The sequence below is a fragment of the Falco rusticolus genome, chromosome 8, assembly GCF_015220075.1.
Source record: "Falco rusticolus isolate bFalRus1 chromosome 8, bFalRus1.pri, whole genome shotgun sequence".
In the NCBI taxonomy this organism is placed as follows: Eukaryota; Metazoa; Chordata; class Aves; order Falconiformes; family Falconidae; genus Falco; species Falco rusticolus.
In genome coordinates, this window is record NC_051194.1 from 35,109,477 (window position 1) to 35,129,290 (window position 19,814).

The 19,814-nt window shown below is 45.9% G+C and overlaps 1 protein-coding gene across 3 annotated transcripts in view; it reads left to right on the forward strand.

The window, feature by feature from the left end:
• The window catches only part of LOC119152808 (kalirin-like), a 46,628-nt gene that overhangs the window by 610 nt on the left and 26,204 nt on the right, over nt 1-19,814 (forward strand). The gene's annotated exons all lie outside the window — the stretch shown is intronic.

Consider the following 19,814-nt stretch of genomic DNA (forward strand, 5'->3'; position numbering starts at 1 on the left):
ACCCGCGGGACCCCCGCCCTGCACTCGCCCGCTCCCTGCCCGCAGCGCTCCGCGGTGGCTCCCGCCGGCGCAGCCCGCTCTGCTCCCCGCAAACCGTTCTGCCGGGCTGCGGGGGCTGCCCCCGCTGCGCAGGGTTTCGGGTCAGCCCCCCCGGCTTTCCCTCTCCGGGTCCTAGAACAGCAGCCGCAGAGGCAACTTCGCAAACCGCCAGGTTAGAGCCTTTCAGGTGCCACGGGGCTTTTGTCCTGTGCGGGGTGGGATGTTGTGCGCTGGTACGGCATTAGCCCGAGTTTAATTGCTGTAAGGGCTGGCTGAGCAGCACCTAGCTCTTTACATCTACGGGGTGCAAATGAGGCATTTCTTATTTGTTTCCATGTGATTCATAACGTTTTCAACTCCAGGATGCTTTTTCCCAAATTCATAATAGGTTTTGATACCTGAGCTATTAGCAAGGGCATCTGTCTGAATCCATAGGCGTAGAAGTTTCACTGCATTATTGAAAATAGTAGCTACGACAGAATTCCCTGGAGGGATATGTATAAAACCCGCTCCTACCATTTTTATTTACACTGCAGCAAGGCAGCGCTGGGTGCATCTGCACTTTTGCTTTCTCTCGTTTCTCAGTCATTGTGGCACTGAAAAGCATTATAAACAAAACTCTGCATTTTTTGTTGGTATTGTAGTAAGGCCTGAGGGCTTGGTGATGGTTTCTTTCATTCATGGCTCTCAAAATGCTTCACGGACATCAATTAAGACTGGGAGCCTGGCTGCAAGTCAGGGAGCTTTTTATTGATCCCATTTTACAGATGGAGGAGCAGATCGGAGACCTAGAAAGGTGTAACTCAAGTCCAGAACCAAGCCATCATCTCACAGATCCTAAATCCTCTGTTTAGGGTGCTCTTCCCCCACCTCCTCTAACAAAATTCTCTCTCAGTTCCACTGGCTGCTCCAGGAACTGTTTTGGGCATTGACAGGCCATGCATGCTTTGGGATTTTGAGATACTGCTCTTGCATATTGCCAACAATTATGTGCCTTTAGTGCCACACTATTGAGAAGAATGGTTTCTGATTAAACCAAGTCTCTGATCGTTCTTTTGTTTGTATTGGGGTAGAACCTAAGAGTTCCATCATGGGTGAGGGTACATTAGGCAAGGCATTGTACAGCCAGACAGCAAAGCATGCCCAGAGCTGATGAGCCAAATGCAGAAAGCCTAGATACCTGCGGTGACTTCTTTGACAGCCTCCCTCACAAAAGAGAGAAGGTCTCTCCTCACTGAAACCGTCTTTGAAGGGTATGTTTCCAAAAGCAAAGCAAGTGGTTCCTGTTGTGACTGTAACCCAGAAGACTCCTGATCCTAGCCTGCTTTTGAGTCTTTCCCCTTGCTTCTGTGGCCCAGACAGGGCTGTGTTTGAGATCTGGTTCCCGTCCTTAGGCATTGCTTATGTTGATCTCCTTTAAGGCCTTTAACCAGAGAACCCCAGATGCAGCCTCAGATTTTAGGCTTGCTGCCCTCTCTGTAGAGCACCGCATAGGGTAACCGGTAGCCCCAAAGCCTTTACAAAGTTTTAAGCTTCTTAAGCTTTGTTTGTGTGAGAAAAGCCTACTGCAGACTAGGTAATGATGTACAGCCCCCAGTAGTCACAGAGAGAAGAAAAAGGAGCAGACTGAATGCTTTTATGGCTTTTCTGGGCTTAATACCCATTGGGTACGTGCTGAATCTGATCTAGTCTTACAAGGTGTTCTGGAAACACTGATTTCTTAATATTTATATTTGTAGATCAGGCTCCATTATAAGTACATTCCTGCCCAAAACAAACACCCCCCAACCCCAAACACCTCAGTGCTGCAGTTGCAGGAAGCATTGTTCATTGCTGGCAGGCAAGATGCATTATCGCAGTTTGTTTCCTTTCCAGTGTTTCAGAGGACAGTTCTTTTCGAGGGGAGAGAGCAAGCGTAGCTCCAGGGCCTCCATGGCTGGGCATGAGCCAGTTACTGTCATATCAGATTAGCTCTATGGCACATTAGCACTCGTTTATATTTATACAAATGCGGTGTGACTGTTCCATAGTATTGATGGAATTATTGTATTTACAGCCCTATAATATGACTAATTGAAAGAAAGATTCTGATTATAAAACCATGGACTTCCAAGGTGATGCATTCTGTGGCTTCTATAGAGGCCAGTTTTGAACCATAAAAAAGAAATGAGCTACCAGAAGACATAATCCAGATTTTATTTACCATTGATGCAGTTACCCTTTTGGCAAACTCTAGGGCAATAAATCCTGTATCCATGATCTTGACTCAGTAGCCTGAGCTACTGTAGCTACTTCTTGGGCTGTGAGAAGATCTCTTACCTGCCTGTACTCTGCAGGAATCTGGCCCTTGAAACAAACCAGCTTTAAGCATCCTCAGCTGCCACTGCAGCATGTGAGCGTGTTCTCCTTGTCCAGAGCAGCTTGGCAGCAGCAGTCGTGGGTGTTTGTGAGATGAGGAGGCATCACATGCGGCATTCTGTAGTCAGGATTGTAAAAGCTGTCTACAGCTTGGTGACTTTCCTGCTCACGAGTCACCTGCTGACATTCAAAGGATGTGTCCGTTTGTCTCTGGGAATAAACTAGGCACTTCTGGCCAGAATTGCCACAAGTTTTGCAGACCCTGCTTCATAATTAGCTCAACCTCAGCTTCCAGCTGCTTTGCAGTTTGCAGCAGCCCTAACAGCTGGTTCCTGGCAGCCATTATCAACTTCCAGCACAGGAACAGCTTGAGCTCTGAGTCTTGGGGGATGGACAGGGCTGGCAGGATCAGTGATATTAGGAAAAATAATGGAGGAGCAGAAAACAGGGGCACAGGCACGGGGAGGGAAGGTAGACTGAGAACACATGTGACAGTGAGGGGAAAATGAACCAGCGGGTGGGAGGCACTGCAAATCCCTAGACTTTGTGGTAGTCGCAGATGAGGTAGAATGCCAAAGGAGTCAGGGAGCTCCACAGCTTGTAGGAACAGGGTGAGGGATCTCCTCTGCTGCCAGGGAAGGACTCTGTTAGTGCTGCCAGCCCGCTGCCCAGGCTTCAGGGCTGTTCAGCAAGCCCTGAGCCACTGCAGAGTGCCATGCAGCGTTTGTTTCAAAACACCCTGGTAAGTTACAGCAACAAAGGGTGAGTAGCTCTGGGAACTGCGACAGGAGTGGTGGGGTCAGTAGCCTTGTCCACAGTGTCATCCCCGCTCAGGGAGCGTCCTGGGAAAACCTGGGTCACCACAGCAGACACCAGCATCAGTCATAGGAGGAGCAGGGATCTGCTGCTCAAGGACAGCAAGGACAGTGAAAGTCAGTGATTTCAGGAATTAGTTATGGAAAGCTGGGACCCTCAGGCTGAGGTAATGAGAATAGCTGGAGAATTAGGCAATTCCCATATTCATGAGATGACAAACTGCAGTCCCTTTGCCAAGGCTGTGTTAAATACACTGAGGGGCAGAGGAGTTTTGTGGCTTTGCTAACAGCTGCTTCAAGGTGAAGCACAAGGGGAAAAAGAAAAAAAAATCTCCACTGTCTGCTGATACTCATTTTGCCATGTAACAACTCAGAGCCTGAAACAACAACTCGGCAGATGTTTTGGAACCTGGATTTGAGAGTCCCCTCACCTTCTAGAAATAACCTGGCCAGGAATTAAACAGTACCTGTCCTGAAGGCTTCTTTCCAGGAAGGAACGAAAGGAATTGAAGTTTTTGAAATCCTTCTCTGTCTCCTGTCCTAGAAAGGAAGTCAAGGTTCAGCAGCAAATTTTTTCTTATAAAGAAAAAAACATGGCTTTGTGTTTTTAGCTAGGGAGTGTCTACGCCCTTGCCTTCTCTGCTGCTGAAATGCTTAGAGATACGTGTAAGAAAAAAATCCCATTTTTCCACTGGGATATGAAGCTTCAGCAGATGCTAGTGGGAGTTTACAGGCTTGGTTCTTTGTCGGTGCTTGCAGAAGCAACCAGACACTGCACTAGCTATGGATGCAGCGCTAGAGCTGCTCCAGTCAGACACTGTGCAGCCCATCTTGTGGCTTCCCCCACGTCTGGGAGAAGTGCTGGCGATGTTCTGTCAAAGCTCATTTGTTTGCAACACAGCAACCTGACTGTTTCTGCAGGCATGTTTAGGAAGCCGGTTAGCGACTGGAAGATGACAGCAGCTTTGACCACAAGCAAGCGATTTACAAGACTCAGAATACACAAGCTGAACGTTTCAGGTGAGGTTCGTCCCCCAGGAAGAACGGAACTGAAGACCCTGAGATGCTGAGAAGAGACAGCTCCATTCAGATGTGGCACAGAAGTGATAAACGTTAAGTTTCTAGTGTCACAGCCAGTCAGAACTGCTGTGACAGATTTACCTGCTAGCCTCATAGCTTGTCTCAAGGACAACTTGCCTGCCATTCCCTCTAATCAAGTCCTTGCTCATCTTTGTATCTCAGGCACCTTGCTCAATCAGCCCATCCTGCAGAAAGGTCTAGAGGCAAAGCAGTGGTTCACAGTTTGACTGGAGCAGAAATAGCACCAGCTGTGGTTGGTATTGGATTGAAGCTGAGCCCTCTGGGCTAACAGGACATCAGTGCCTGGGGGTATCAGTCAGCTGAAGTACTCCTGTCACTCATGGTGATGTGCCTGTTCCTTCCAGCCTGCTTCTAGGAGCAGATGGAAGCAACCCCTTTCAAGAGGAGGTCCCTCTTGAAAGACCCCTTTCAAGAAAGTGCCTTTTAAGAGCCAGGGAGGTAACTGCTTCTCATACAGGACTGATACACTGCTATCCGTGCTGTGATAGTTTAAGCTGGAAAAACCTCAGGCCTGAACTGAACTGAGACCTCTCAATTACAGGAAGATCTGAGAGCACTGCCTCAGGAGTCTTGGTTTGCGGTGCTGAACTGCTTTGCGCTGATGTGCCCCATTTTCTACCACAGCTGTTGCAACAGCTCTGTTCTCTGCGGACAATCAGGGTTCAGGTTTCTGCAACACATGATAACCTGTCTATGAGCCCCAACGTGGCAGTCCTCTTCCTAGTTTTAAGAGCTGGATATGGTTTTGGAAGTTGGTGCTTTATGCTTGCAGAAACCGTACCTGCAGTGTGGTGACATCACAAGGCAGTAGTTCAGCTTCTCTAAAAGCTCAGTGTCATTGAGAGCAACCATCAGCCAAAGTCACAGGAGAAAAGAAGAAAATCTGTTTCTGAACGAGAAAGGAGGCGGCCATGGAAGCCTTCCTTATGGATAAGCAGCTCCTGAACTGATCAGCCTTTTAAGATTAAGGTGCATAGCTTGCTTGTTTGATCTGCCACTTGAGTCTTGCGACACCTTCTAGCAGCTATGCAAAGAGCTGACATCCCTTTCCTGGCTCTGAGAACCAGGTCTGCTAATACAAAAGTGCTTTCACGGCCAGTCATTGCCTTTCAGGGAGGATGTTCTGTCCTTGATTCCAGGTTCAGTCCTACCTGGTTGCCATATAGCCACGACCCCAAGGGACACAGTCATTGCTTATCTGCATAGTGCTGCGTTACTTTTGGTAGTACGCAAACATTAGAGCAATAACTCTGCAACATTTTTTATGCTGGCGCTCGGCACACTCCTTGGGCTTTTCTTCATCACAGCACTAGCATGAAGTAAATCCATAAAACAGAGCTAGCCCAGCTCACAAGCCACTTGCACTTACTATGATAGCCCACAGCCGCATCAGCCATCCTCTCCGTGCTTACAACAATGCAGTATGTGTTAGTGCATAGCTTGGATTTTTTTGTACAGGATGGCTTTTGACCTCCGTAGGAAGAAGGCCTGACCAGAGGGGTGAGAGTCAGCAACTTCATTTCCTCACTGCGTAAGAGCCATCCTTTTACCCATATGTCATCTCGTGTAAAGACAGTTCTTTTTGAGTAAAGTCATATTCAGGGCAAAACTCCAGTTATTCCTCAAGCTAATGCTACCTTAAAGGGTAATTCCTTTGAGAATGTCTACACGTTATACAAATCAATTCAAAGTTGTTGTAATAGGAAAGACACACGATATATTTATTCTATGTAGTACATCATTAAAAATTATGTTCCTACCCCATTGTAAAGAGAAAAATTTGGACATACTTTCCCTTCTTAGGATCTGTGAAAGAAACACTTCCCCTTAGCTGGTCATGCCTTCTGCTTTCCTCCCAGAACAAGACACAGCCTTTCCCTCCCACAGCAGCCAAGGTGAATGCACCTGCTGGCATGACGCAGCAGAAGCTCATGCTGCTCATTTTCAGTGGGCGGGCTAAAAAGGTGTTCTAGCAGAGAAGTCCTGGGTTTCTGGACCAGGACAGATGGTCTGTTACTTTCAGATGTAAATAAGAGAAATGAGGGAGGTTGGGTCCTAGATAGATACTTATTTAAGGGGCAGATTTCCAGAGGTTCTCTGCAGTTCCTGCTGGATTGTTTTGAAAGACGCGAGCACTTATTTTTGGTGAAATGATGTAGCACGTTCTGTGAGGATATGGCTATGAATGTAGGTGCTGAACGCTTTTTAAGAGTGAGGCTTTTGTGCTTTTCTTTGGTGGATCTGAATGTTGGTTACAGAGGTGGGCATGTGTCAGTAGAGTGACAGAACTTTTGAAAGGCATACTGAGGCAAAGCTAGGTCAAGTGAGGTGTCCACTTTCCAGACAGTGAACGAGATCATGGTATGTCTAGAGATAAAACTCTCCGTCCATGCTTCCACCTGCAGGACTGTAGTACATCAATCTGTAGAACAGCATTAACAGTCCACTTTGGATTATGTCTGTAGATTATTGTAATTACTGCATAGTAGATGTGTCCATGTGTAAAAGTCCTCAGCAGAAATGTATATGTGCAGACTGGAGTTCACAAGCTATTTAGTAGCTGCATAATCCTGCTGATGCCAGCACAGCTTCCATAGGTGGAAGCCATGCACAGGGGGTGTTAACAGGAGATAAAAGGTTCGTAAAGTTGAAAGCTGGACAAGAATGCAGAGATCTAATCTCTTGGTAGACATGGGCTACAGGACTTCCCTAAATAGATTTATTCTGTTGAGTGCCTCCCTCCTTTAACAGCTGTTTCCAATCCCTGAGCCCTGTGAAACAAACTTTGCATTCACATCCCCAGTCCTGCTGGCTGTCAGCAGCCAGCGGCACCATCAGCTGCTTCACTGGGTGCCTGTGTGGTGGCTGCGCTCCCACCTCGTGCTGCAGTGCTGCTTAGTTGGACGCAGTGCAGCGTGCGGTGACGAGGGGTGTGTGTCCTGTGCATCACACTTCCACTCAATGGGAATCAGCTGTGGGACTGAGCTGAGACAGAGCCACATGGGGCCTCACAGGGTGTGGGGCAGGGTACCGAGCTGTGGGTGGTGGATGCTGCTTCAAGTTGATGAATGCTGCTGATGGATGGCAGTTGCGTATTGACTTGGGGAGGCCTTGTAATCGGAGTAGGAGCCCCACGTACAAATGCCTGGAGCTTTTGAGATTCTGCCCATCAAGCACCAAAGCAGCAGGAGTGCAGCATGACTCCAGGTGAGGAAGAGCAAGAAGCAGAATGACTGACTCATATGTAGCTTCCCCTCTTACCCTGCCCTATTGTCTCTGCCCATTTTACCATTCCTGCTGCTGTTTGAAACATGACATCTGGAAAAAACAATGCCCTTGTACAGTGCCTTTGGCTTTAGAGAGTTGAGAGTTCTTCCAGCATTAAATTTGGCCCACGGATTTTAATTACTCTCCACTGTGATAGTAATGAGAGCCAGTGGAATTGTACTGATTTTATTTCCTTTTAATTTGTTATGATGCTCTGGATGCAGATTAACTTTCCCAGCTCGATACATATTATTGATTCATCCTGCCTCATGATGTGGTAAATGGCTCGAAGAGGTGGCTGATTTCACTGTAGCTTCCCTTGGTAGCTCTGTACCTCATGCAGTGTCCTCCTCACACTGGCAGTAGCCAAAATCAGGTAACTTTGCTTGCTTCTGATCAGATTGTCTGCATCCGTCTGAGGATAAACTTGAGCCTATGGTACCGCTTCTTTATACGCAGTGGTTCAGGTCTGCCAGCTTCCTTTCTGTTCAATGTACTGACTGTGAGGACAGGTTTGTAGTCATCTGATGGAGATGAACCTGCTTCTAGGTTCGGCACACAGAGGTGGCACTCACTGAGGGGAATTGTCCAGAAAGGACAGAGGAGAGCTGCAGGCAGAGGTGTCTTCCACCAGCACTACTCCAAGCACATGCCTGTCCAAGAAGCCTTTCGCGAGGTGGTGGCTGGCTTCTTGCCCCAGTACCCACGTGCCAAGCTTGGCCCATGGGCACATGTACTGTACCACTGTCCCAGTTGCCCATGGGGTCATGAAGCAGCAGGGAGACTCTTAGCCTCAGGGCTCCCTCCCAGTGAGGGAACCTGATGGCAAAGCGTGTGCTGGGAGACTACAGCCTACTGGGGGATCCTCCCCCACTTTCTTTAGAGGAAGACCCAGCACTCCTTGATACAGAACATTTAATGTCTTTTTTTTCTTTGCTTTCATGTCACCAAAGCGGTAATGGGGATGAGGGACAGAGCACGAGTTCTCTCAGTACAGAGCCCTACCAGAGCAACCCAGGCTGCTGGGGGCTTGCTGGGTCTGGCTGCAAACTTGGTGCTCCTCCTAATCCAGTTAGTTCGGGGGCAGTGCGGTGCTTGGCAGCTGTGGGGGTGTTTTCTGTCGCCCATGGTGTTCGTATCTACATCATCTTGCACAGCAAAGAGCCAAAGGAGAAAGGGAGGAGGAAGGCAGAAGCTGGACTTGGCAGCCCTGCATCTCGCTGCATGCCAGCCCCGTGGCACATACTGCAGCAGGAAGCCTGGTGTGCTGGGACCCATCTTAGAAAGCTACTTTTTCCTCAGCCACGCTCATAACCTCCCAGCTTAAAACACCGCTTTGTGGTAACGGTACTCTAGCTCCATGTGCTGTTGCAGTGTGAGACCATTGCATCCCTCCCCAAGTCCGGAGGGACACTGGCTGCATTGCACAAGTGATGCAAGTGGCACATCATCAGAAGCCATCAGGTATCCATGTGCAGTCATTGCACTATGGATGAGTGGCCCTGCAGCTCAGTGATTATTATCTGTGCTGATGATGGTTATCAGTGCCTTGGAGGCATCCCCTGGAGCAGAAACTGAACTCAGGCCAGAGTAGCTTTGCCTCAAATCAGAGTCCAACAGTCACTTCAGATGGGAAATGTTTCTTGTTCCTCTTGAAAAAAACACCCATCAGCTCTGTGGACAATTCTAATGTATAGGATCATATGTACTGACCACGCAGCACTGGGCAAGCCAAGATAAGGGAGATAAGAGGTAGGTATCAGTTTGTCTTGTCACACAGCTGACATCAGGACTTAGAAACCTCTATCCAATTAAAGCAGCCAAGCAATTAACATCAAAACAGCTGAGCCTGGTTGTCATCTACTGCATGTTAACATGGCTGCTGGAAGCCTCAGATTTATCTGAGTGGGTTTGCCCCTGCTCCCCTTATCTCCATCTCACGGGTTTGTTTCCAGACTTTGCAGTGTGTGACTTGTCCATAGCGTCATGGTGGAAGCAGTCTTCTGTCCATCTCTGTCTTCCTTCACCTCCAAAGCTATCCTGTGTGCCTGCCTGCCAAGATCCCACTTGTGCTGACCCCTGAACAGTGAGGAGCTGCTGTCTCCAGCTTCCTGAAAGCTACTCGATAACAGACTGGGAAAGTGCTTTTTGGAAGATTTGAGAATAGCACTAGGCAGAAAAACTGAGGTAAATTGGAGCACAGTGAGAAGTCAGATACTGGGGATTAGATCCGAAATGTCATCATCCTAGAGAGCTTGGAGCAGAATCCTGCAGACCCTCAGTCATGGACACCCGTCATGCATTAGCCCAGCAGTGTCACAGTGTCCTTGTACCTGGCAGCGTTTCCTCATGATGCTTGGCATTCATTTAGAAGGAGCAAAAGCTTTGGGGACCTGGTGATTCACCAGAGAAGGTGCTTATGCCGCCTTAGGCAAAGCAGTACAAATACACACTTTTGGCTTGGTTCCACCATATCCTTAGAGAAAATAAAAAAGCATTTAACTACTTTTTTTTTTTTTTTTCTTCCCCCTGCTTAGGCTAAGCCATGTTTAACACTTAGCTGGGCTCACCCGTCAGCAGCAGAGTGTGCCTTCAGCACAGCACCACTGAGGGCAGAAATGGGAGAATCGGGAGAAGGACCCTTCTGTACACTGCTGTACCCTGGGGACACAAATGTGTCTCTTCAAGCAACTTATAGACTGTTTTATGATCCCAGCCACACCAGTGTCCCCAAAGTCCTAGCCAATTCAGTTACATGCATTTTATCTTTTAGGTTAAAAAAACCCCCAACAAACAAATGTAACAGAAGCATCTAAGTTGCGCTACTCTTGATTTACACCATTTGCCTTCCTTTCTGCCTGGAATAACAATTAGGTTGCTTTGTGCCCTTCTCTTAACTTTTTTTCACTGTTCAGGCTGGGAAAGTGGAAGCCAGGTGAATATTTGGACAGGCTCCAGCCTCTATCTACCCTTCCCCAAAATGGTTTGCATTGAAATGGATTTTTAATATCTTCCTGAAAAAAATGGGATTGTATTTGAATGGGTAAAATTCTTGCTTCCTGACTCTCTTACAGTCCCTCCATCACAGAATCACTTGGAAGGAAACAGCCATCTCCTCCAGGATTTCTCTGAGGTTTTGTGGTTGGCTTTTTGTGTAGTGTGGTGTTCTGGTTTTTTAACGATAAAATCCTTTAACCTCTCAGCTGGAATTCCCTGAAGCACTCTCACGTGAGCATATCTCAGGGATGATGCCTTGCTTAGAGAAAATGCTGTAAATACCAACTGGTCTCCTGAAGGAACAAAGCAAAGGAAGCCACATAGCAACTGCTGTTGTCTGGCAAGTCAGAGGGCCACCGTGCCTCCTTAACCAGCTCCCAGTTGTACATCATTGCTAGTCAGGTGCCCTTTGCAGAAGATAAAAGATGACTGTTTAAGGAGAGAGGGAAAGAAAAAAAAAAAAAAAAAAAAGAGGGAGAAAGAAAGAAGGAAAAGGAGAAGAAAACAATGGTGAAAGGCCAAAAGCAGCTGCAAAGCCACAACCACACAGACAGTTACCCTGGTAGCATGTACAGAGAGGCACGTACGCTTCATGGACAGGTCCTTTGATACCACAGTCCTGTCCTTGCCCACATACCTGCATTTTCTTACAGCTTGAGAGAAGGCGGCACCCATGTCCTTTGAGGTAGCCAGAGCCCTGCCAGCTTGTGCTCAGACAATGGCTGGGAGCTGTTACACTTGAACACAGGTCCCAGAGTTCAGTTAGTTCCAAATAATCACACTTGAGTTGTAGAAAACTTTACCCAACTTCCCTTGGTGCTCAAAGACTGCAAGGAGAGGAAAAGTCTAGTTTTTGCAGATGCTGGAAGGTAGTTTTATTATCACCTTTTGTAGATATTAGAGCTGAAGCACGTGAATTGGAGTGTCTTGTCTGGGAGGACCCCAGGAGATCAGGGGCTGGATGTTGGTCTCCCATGTTCCCAGGTTACAACCTGTTCACAGCATCTCCCACTCCGCAACTGTGTGAGAGTTACAATATTTGCTTCATCCACACACTTCAGGGTGAGAAGTCACAGTGTCAGTTTGTGGCTTCTTCAAATTATCTTAACCTATGTCCGCAGAAAGCTCAGAACTGTAAATCAATGTCCTGTGACCTCCCACAGAGAGGCTATAAACAGGCAGCAAAAAGGAGAAAGCACTGCCTCCATTTCAAGGCAAGAGGAGTTGGCTTTAATTTTTAAAATACAAGTGATCGATGAAACAGTATTTTTGAAGAGGAAGGAAACTGTCAGTCTCCTGGGGCTAGGTCAAATGTCTCGTGACGCCAATTGCTCGTATTGGAGTACTTCTATTAAAATACTGCAGACACAGAGGCCTGGCCAAAATCGTCTGCTCTGGCTGAAGCGGGAATGGTATCTGGAAAAAAAATCTGGTTTGAGGCAATCAACAAGGCATCGGGATCACTCCCTATTTATCAGGATCTTGAGTCAAAGGCTGTCTTGTCCAGCTGCCTTAATATGATCCAGAGCTGCTGTACCATCAGCGCATCACGAATTCCTAGGTGCCCGGTGGGGGACAAAGGAAGGCCGTGCAAACCAGAGCTGCACGTATCAGTTTTTCCTCTTTCTATATTAACTACAATTCCTCTGACCTCTGCAGGAGGACATAGAGGAAGAGGAGTATCAGCCATCTAACTGCAGTGCCTGATTTTGCTGCTGCTTTTACACATTCGTCAAAGGTTTTACCATTGACTTCAGCAGAGTTGAAAAATGAGCCCTTGTTTCATCAAGTGGCACCAGATTAAGTTAGCAGGATTCTGTTCCAGGGCTTCTGACATGCTTCCAAAATGCAGCCCTGACACTGCCCAGGCTGTGGGTAATTTGATTCTGCTGGTGCTGATGAAAGCCCTGAGCAGCAGCAGAGATTGCACCTTAAGATATGCATACTCAGATGGTAGTGCCTACCTCTTTGCATGTCCAGCTGATTTATTTTCCTACGTTATGATCAGAAGAGCAAGCCAGCACCCTCAGACATCCCTAGCTTATGGTAAATATCAAAATCTAAACTTGACTTCAGTAAGAGTTGTGAAAAACGGAGCCATTCTATTCTACATAAGTTGATGGCTTAGGCAGAATGCTTTGTGCCCTGGCAAAAATCAGTGATGTTAGCTGGCTGGCTTCCGTTTGAGAGACCTTGGCAGTTTTCACAGATGGCAGCAGTATGACCTCAGTGATAGGAGTTGGGGTCTCTTCACACGGAGAAAGCCCTTCAATCTTAACTAGCCAATCTTTGACTTCATTTTATTTAAAGATTTTAGACACTTTGCAGCGCTAAAGAGGATCTTGCTGAGCTCCTATTACCTCAGCAGCAGCTGATATGTAATGAATTATTCAAGACTAGCCAGTTCCTTCATTAATTTTAATAAATCAAGTTTTCCACCCTGTTCTTGGCAGTGCTGCCAGCTGGGATATGATGAGGTAAGCCCATTATTTCCTGGGGCCTTTTTCATTTGGTCCAGGTTTACATACCTGAGGGCCTTGATAGTTAACAAGAGATTAGTAGCAGACAGTGCTAATTTGGAGTAGATCTACGGTGGGCAGAAGAGGTAACAGAACTCTCCCATCATCCTTCAGGAGGTCACAAGCCCTGTCTTTACACAGCAAAGATGGCTTTGCATGTACAGAAATGGACTCAGCTGCTACATGCTGACCTCCAGGGCAGAGTGTAACCCTTCAGACAGATGTCTTGGACACCACAGCAGCTGAGAGAGGCACTTCCCATCTTTCATACAGACTCACTCTCATGAAATTGTTCTTAGGTCTGTAATATTTCTCCAGAGCAGGCAGGTTGTGGTGTTTATGAACCAATCCCATTTAATGTAAGCATCTACGTGGATCAGTCCTATATGTAACACATGCATATATTACCATGCACAACTTAATACACATGCAAGCACCATCTTTTGGTAAATTGCATACATCCTGTCCAGGCTGCTCATCAACTTTGTGTTTGCTGTGGGAGCTATTGCACGGTGAAGAAGTTTATCTGGTGACTGTTGTAACCTATCCTTCCCTCAGCTTCTGCTGAAACTCAACAGCAGAAAATACTTTCTGTCACTGAAGCACTATTAGCACTTTCTGTACACGTCTTGAATAGGAAGGAACATGTTTGTCTCCTTTTTTTATCAAGCTCAAAATTGCCCAGTCTGTTCTTTGCTTCTGCTGTCCTGGCCAAATAAGAACCAATCTCATCGTGGAGTCAAAGGCAAAAAGATGGTGTACGTTCCCTATAGAATTTATTTTTACCATATTGTGCTGCATTGCATGAAGAAGTCAGATTGACCTATTTCCTCCTTTCCTCCTCCTCTGTAAACTGAATGTTACGTGAGAGCAGGGGATTTCTGCAGCCCAGGTTATGTAGAGGGTCTTGTCCTTTCTATACACCGGACGTGCAGTTTCTACTGGAGAGAAGCAGAGCATTCAGCCCAAACCCATTCCTACTGCAGTTGCATCTAGCTCTGACTCTTCTTGCCTTCAGAGAGCTTGAATTGTCATGAGGACATGATCAGATGTAGCATAGCAGCACTTTACACACGTGAGGAAGGCAGATATCTCTGTAACTCCTTTTGTTGTATATGTATTTTAGGAGAGGGAAGATGAACTGCTGAGGAGAAGAGAGGCTGGACACCAGCACTGATGACTGTTAATTGTTTACAACCGTTGTGATAAATTCAGTGTGTGGTTTAGCCCCTGAGTATCTAACCTGCCAGCATCTATGTGGTGTGTACTCTGATGAATGTGCTTCTGGTAAGGTGTCCAAGTACAGCAGCTTATCCATAGATCTGGCACCGAGGCTCAGTTTGGTTGATAGATGAAAAGCAGACCTTGCTAAAGGAAGGTCACAGTTATGGGAGGTTTAATGATTTGATCTTTGGGGATGAAGCATGAAATAATAGCTCCTAATTGGGAGAAATGAGTGTGGCTTCTCACAGTGTATTAAATAGCAGTATCCGTATATCTATGTTTCAAGAATTGGGTGGGACATTTGCAGATCACTGCAACCGCTGCACCTTCTGGCTCTTCGAGTCTGCCTCACACAGATACAGGGCCGTTTCCCATGCCTGAGCCATTCCCACTAATCGTCACAGCCCCCAGAAAATTATTCTAGAGGTTAAATATCTTCACTATGAAATCACTTACCTTTCTGTAGTCTGCTTTCGTTTAGTTTCTGTTCCCAGCCAACAGGGATGTGCTGCTCTTGTGAAATGTATTTTCCAAACTGACCTAAATCTTAGGCCACTTATTTCATGTTTTGGTATTGAAAGAAACAAACAAAAAAAATGAATCATCTCAGATTAGTGTTGCAGAGCTCCCAAGACAGTTATTCCTGAGCAGCTGACAGAAGTAGCTTTCTACTTGCTCTACATTCATGGCACTACTACTGACTGTAGTTCCACTTCATTTTTTTGAATGATACTATGCTGGTTTTAGGACCCAATGTATTTTAGCTCCTTCATGCCATCATTAATCCTGAAGCTCTTTGATTCTGGCTGTGTTTTTTTTCCTTTATCAGTTTTTTACAATTCTTAGCTTGTCATTTTTATTTACTACTTTCCATTTTTCCAGTGTTTATACACATAACGTGCTTGCTTTCATTTTTCCAATAAACAAGAATCCTCTTTTTTTCTAAACCAATGTATTTGCTGTCCTCAGCCACAGGATTGTGGCTATTAGAACATTTAGGGGGGAAAAAAAAGCGCTCCCAATTATCATTTGTATTTCTCTACTCAAATTTACTTTATTACCTGGTTCACAGTTGTTTTCAGCTCTCTGAAATTGACATTTTTAGATCATAATGATGGATAATTGGTTTGCACTGGGCTCTGTTTGCACACAGCAAATGTAACTGTGTAGTGATCATTGGTAACTAAGCAACCAGTTATGTTTTTAATTCTGCGATGAATGCCTTCCTATCTGTTAAGATTGACTCTAACACAACATGCCCACAAGGGATACAACAATTTTCGGAGTTAAGAACCCATCATCTGTAAGATTGGGAGTAAGCAGCATGAAGCCCCTGACTTACTGCTGTGACTGCAGTCTTTTATAGGCATGTAGCCTTTTTCTCTTACAGTGAATGTGAAAGTTTAATGGTCTTGCAGTCTTGATGGGTAAGGTAAACATTATCCAGAAGTAATTAATTTGTTGCCACATTTTTTCTGTGATTTAGGCAGTGACAGCAAACACATTTTTGCCCTTTATCTGTCAAAGCAAATTATTATGTATTATATATACACATTCAAAAGCACCCATTTGGATGGTTTGCCATTCAGAAGTCCACTACTGACAGGCTTGTGTTGCTTGGCTCCTACATCCTGGAAGGTCTCCTGGCAGTGGTTACCACATGGGACATCTAAAAACTCTTTGATTTCTATGCTCTTGTTCTACATAAACATTTCTTTCTTCTGTTTAACCTGGGGAAGCAATACTTAGCAAACACAAGGGCTCAGAAAACTCCTTGTCAGGGAGCAAGTAAGGATGGAGATCCCAGGAAAGGAAGGTGAGCTGGAAGCCAGGCAGCAGGGCAGGCTGAGACAGCAGCCTTGGATAAGGTGTACAGTCCCACTGCATCCAAATGAGAAGAGCAGAGTGGGCTTTATGACTATATCTTGATTCAGCCAACAAGCCCTAGAGAAAACCATAGTACCAACACAGCTCTGATGTCACCCAGGCTAGAAGCAATATATATACAGCCTGGCTCAGGCAAGGGCTTAAATACAGCTCCTAGACCAGTGGGGTGGCAGGAGCCAGGGTGGATGTCCCGGATGATGCTGGTCAAGGTAGTTAGAGGCTGTTGTGCTATGGGCTCTGATACTCCTCAGCCTAGGTCTGGATCTGCTCGGCTCCCCAGCTTCTGTTCCAGAGGGATCACTGGTAGATGCTTCGTATAAAAGAAATCCATTTTAGCTTCATGCAGAAAGGAAAATGCGGCCCATCTGGAGCGGGTTGTAACAACTCTTCTGTCACTGTCCATCTGCAGTGAATTTTAGATGCTGCTTAGAAAGAAATCTTTACAAGCTCCATCTCCAGACTCGCTTTGCAACTCACCCTTCTTGCTGTTGCTGCTTGCTGAAAGGGGCCATATGGATTTTGTACTGCATGTTGCATAAATGCTAATATGTAAGTATATTTAGAGGTGGCATATGGGCAATAGTAAATGGAAATGAGTGCTTTTTTGGCATAGATTATGCAGGCAAGTTCAGTGAAGCCAGATGCTGCAGTGGGTTAGTCAGGAAGCATCATTCACCTGGAGCCCCAGGTTCAGATCTTGACTGGGATTGTTGCTGCACTTGGCTGCACTGGCTGACTTTGTCAACAGTGCTGATGTTTGCTAGCAGATGTAGGAAATCCTAAAGGCTTCAGCCGTTGTAAAAAAGCCCCACGACATGCAGTCTGATCTGGGTGATATTGCAGACCTGTCTGAGAGAAAGATCTCTGTCCTTTGGGGTACTATAGGCACGAAGGTACACGTTAGAGCTATCTGTGTCAATATAGAAAAGTCACGTTGTAGTCTCGTAGCTGACAGAACAGTCTGCTACAGGTAGGAGATGAAGGAAATTATTTTACTTTTGAATCCTTACTGAGCACGGGAACCTCCTGGGATGTGTGGGAGTCTGCAGGCTTCAGTGTGCTCCCTGTGGGGGAGGGTGACGTGATTCATAGGGATGCAGTGTGTCACAGCTGCTGTTGTGCCTGCCCCTCTCAGGGAGCAGGAGTGTCCTCTGTGCTCGGGCAGCAGGTATTTGAGCTGGATCTGAAAGCTCTGGAGTGAGTTCCGTTTGGCATCAGGTAAGCTGATGTCTGCACAATAAATGGCCGTGTTAAGAAATCTCCTATGAAGTGGACTTCACTCTTTTCTTTTTTTTTTCCAGTGTTTGAGGAATTTACTTATAGAGCCCCAAGCAAAAAAAAAGAAAATCCAACTAGAGCAGAGATGGAGATTTTTCATGGAACTGTAGACAGAGCATCCCCTTTGATGATAATACCATAATTTTATCTGCTGTGATTAAAAGGTTCATTAGATTTAGAGTATTTATACACAAAGGAAAAATGACAGCATCCTGATGGATTTTTACAACTTGCTCAGGGGTTGGCTTACAGCAAATCCACTGTGGTCACTACACTCACCACTTCTGTCGTAGCCTGATACCTCTTGTTTACAGCCTTGCCTGCATTGTTAAGTAGCAGCCGTAAAGCATTTTGCTGCTGGTCCTGCCAGCTGATGAGGCCATTTTAAAGCCTGCTCATTGCATTGCGTGCATTTCTCTTTGCATAGGGCAGTAGTTAGTTTTGAATGTCACCCAGTCCTATGGAGGCAAGTGGGAAGATGGATTATGTTGGCAGTGATCCATCCATCTATCTGTTCATCTGCCAACACTAATGTTTAGCTTTTCAGGCTCCCAGTTGTCTTAAATAATGCTGACCTACAGGATCTGGGGTGGGAAAGGTCATGTAGCTCGTTTTGTCTTCCATTTCTTAAGTGGTAATTAAACTTTCTGAGGTGGTGTAGCTACGTGCAGGAATTGTTGATGGGCAGTGTTTATGAAGCTGAGGTTAAATCCTTTTCTGAGGTGCTGTGTTGCATGAGACTCTTACAGTCACATTGGCTGCAGCATCCCCACTGTAACTTCTGAGAGGACTCCTTAAAAAAGGTGTTTACAAAGGCTTTGTACGTTACCCGTGAGTGATTGGGTGTCTCCATCAACAGTATCTCCTCTCTTTTGATTGGCGTTACCAAGTTATATCTATAGAGTGATTTTGTTTCTCTTTGCTAAGAGTTCAGCTTTGGGTAGGCGTGGATACTTTGAGACAACCACAAAGGCTGCAGACTTTCAGTGCTGTGCAGTTACTAGAAGTTACAGGCAGGAAGCTGGTTGTTTGCCTACAGCTCAGCTGTGGTGCTCTTGGTTCAGCTCTTAGCACTGCCTTGGTAAAATGTGCATGCAAGGACTCATATCTACCTACTGTGATCTGTATCTTATGTTTTCCCAGTTACAAAAAAAAAAAAAAAAAAAAGTTAAGAAGGATGTAGCAGCCTTTGTGAGACACTTGGAATGTTTTGCAAAATGGCATGAAAGTAATGATACCCAACTCTGATTGCAAGGGAAATACAGACCCCGGAGCTGGCTGGGAGCAGGCAGCTTCAGTCCCTGAAGCAAGTTGGCGTAGGAAAGGGCATGGGCTATCTTGTGACTCTAGATCCAGGGTGAGTCTTCTTTATACTAAATGTCATGGACACTATGTGATGTAGCTAGTATCTGAGATGCACAGCACAAGGAGAAGGGATCTGGTTTACTGTCCTCCTCCCTCACTCACTTAGAAAGAGCTGCAAAGCTGCTGCATTTATTTTTGCTTCACAATCTTACCTGTGCAATGGCTAACCTGCACCGCAAGAAGATGCAGCGTACTTGCACAAAGTATCCAGTGCATTTGAAATAAGCAAACAAAACAGTTTTCTTAAAGCTGGCTCTAAACAAAGGGGCATATCCTGCCTCCTCCTCCTCCATCACCTTTCAACATAGAGTATGAACTGGTGGAGAACCAAAACAAAATACTCATAAATGAAAATAGATAGTTGTCTGTAGAAGCATTCCAAGAGCATATGCATTGATATTTTTCTTGGAATTTATTTCTTAATGGTGACTTTAAAAACATTGCCAGTAAACCACGTATGACATTGATGTATGTGGGGGCAGGTGAGGCCAGGTTTGTGTGTGGTAAGAAATCCTGTGAATCTATATTGCCTCCAGTCTGATCTCTCCAAATCCCATTCCTGTGGGGTCACCTGGGAGTTAATTCCCAGCTGGGATCAAAGACAGCCCAGAGAGATTCTCCTATCTCGAATGCATCTGATAATCATTTTAAGTTAAATATCTTGATATAAGGGATCTACTCTGAGAAACCTTTGGTGACCAGGTGTTTAGGGCAGATCACACTTGGAAAGTTGCTGTCTGGAATGTGTACTCTTTCCAGCATGCTGGGATTTGTACCTACAGGTATTTATTTACCCTGGTGTCTCCCAGGTGGAGGAACCAGAGCTCCAGCCCAGTCCAAACTGGCTGCTTCTTCTCAGGCCTGAGCTGCTCTGGGCAGTTCACCACCTGCCATGTTGCTGCAGTCACAGAGTGGTTAGCAGAAAAATAATAGTTGCATAGGCAGTAGAACAACAGTTCCCCAC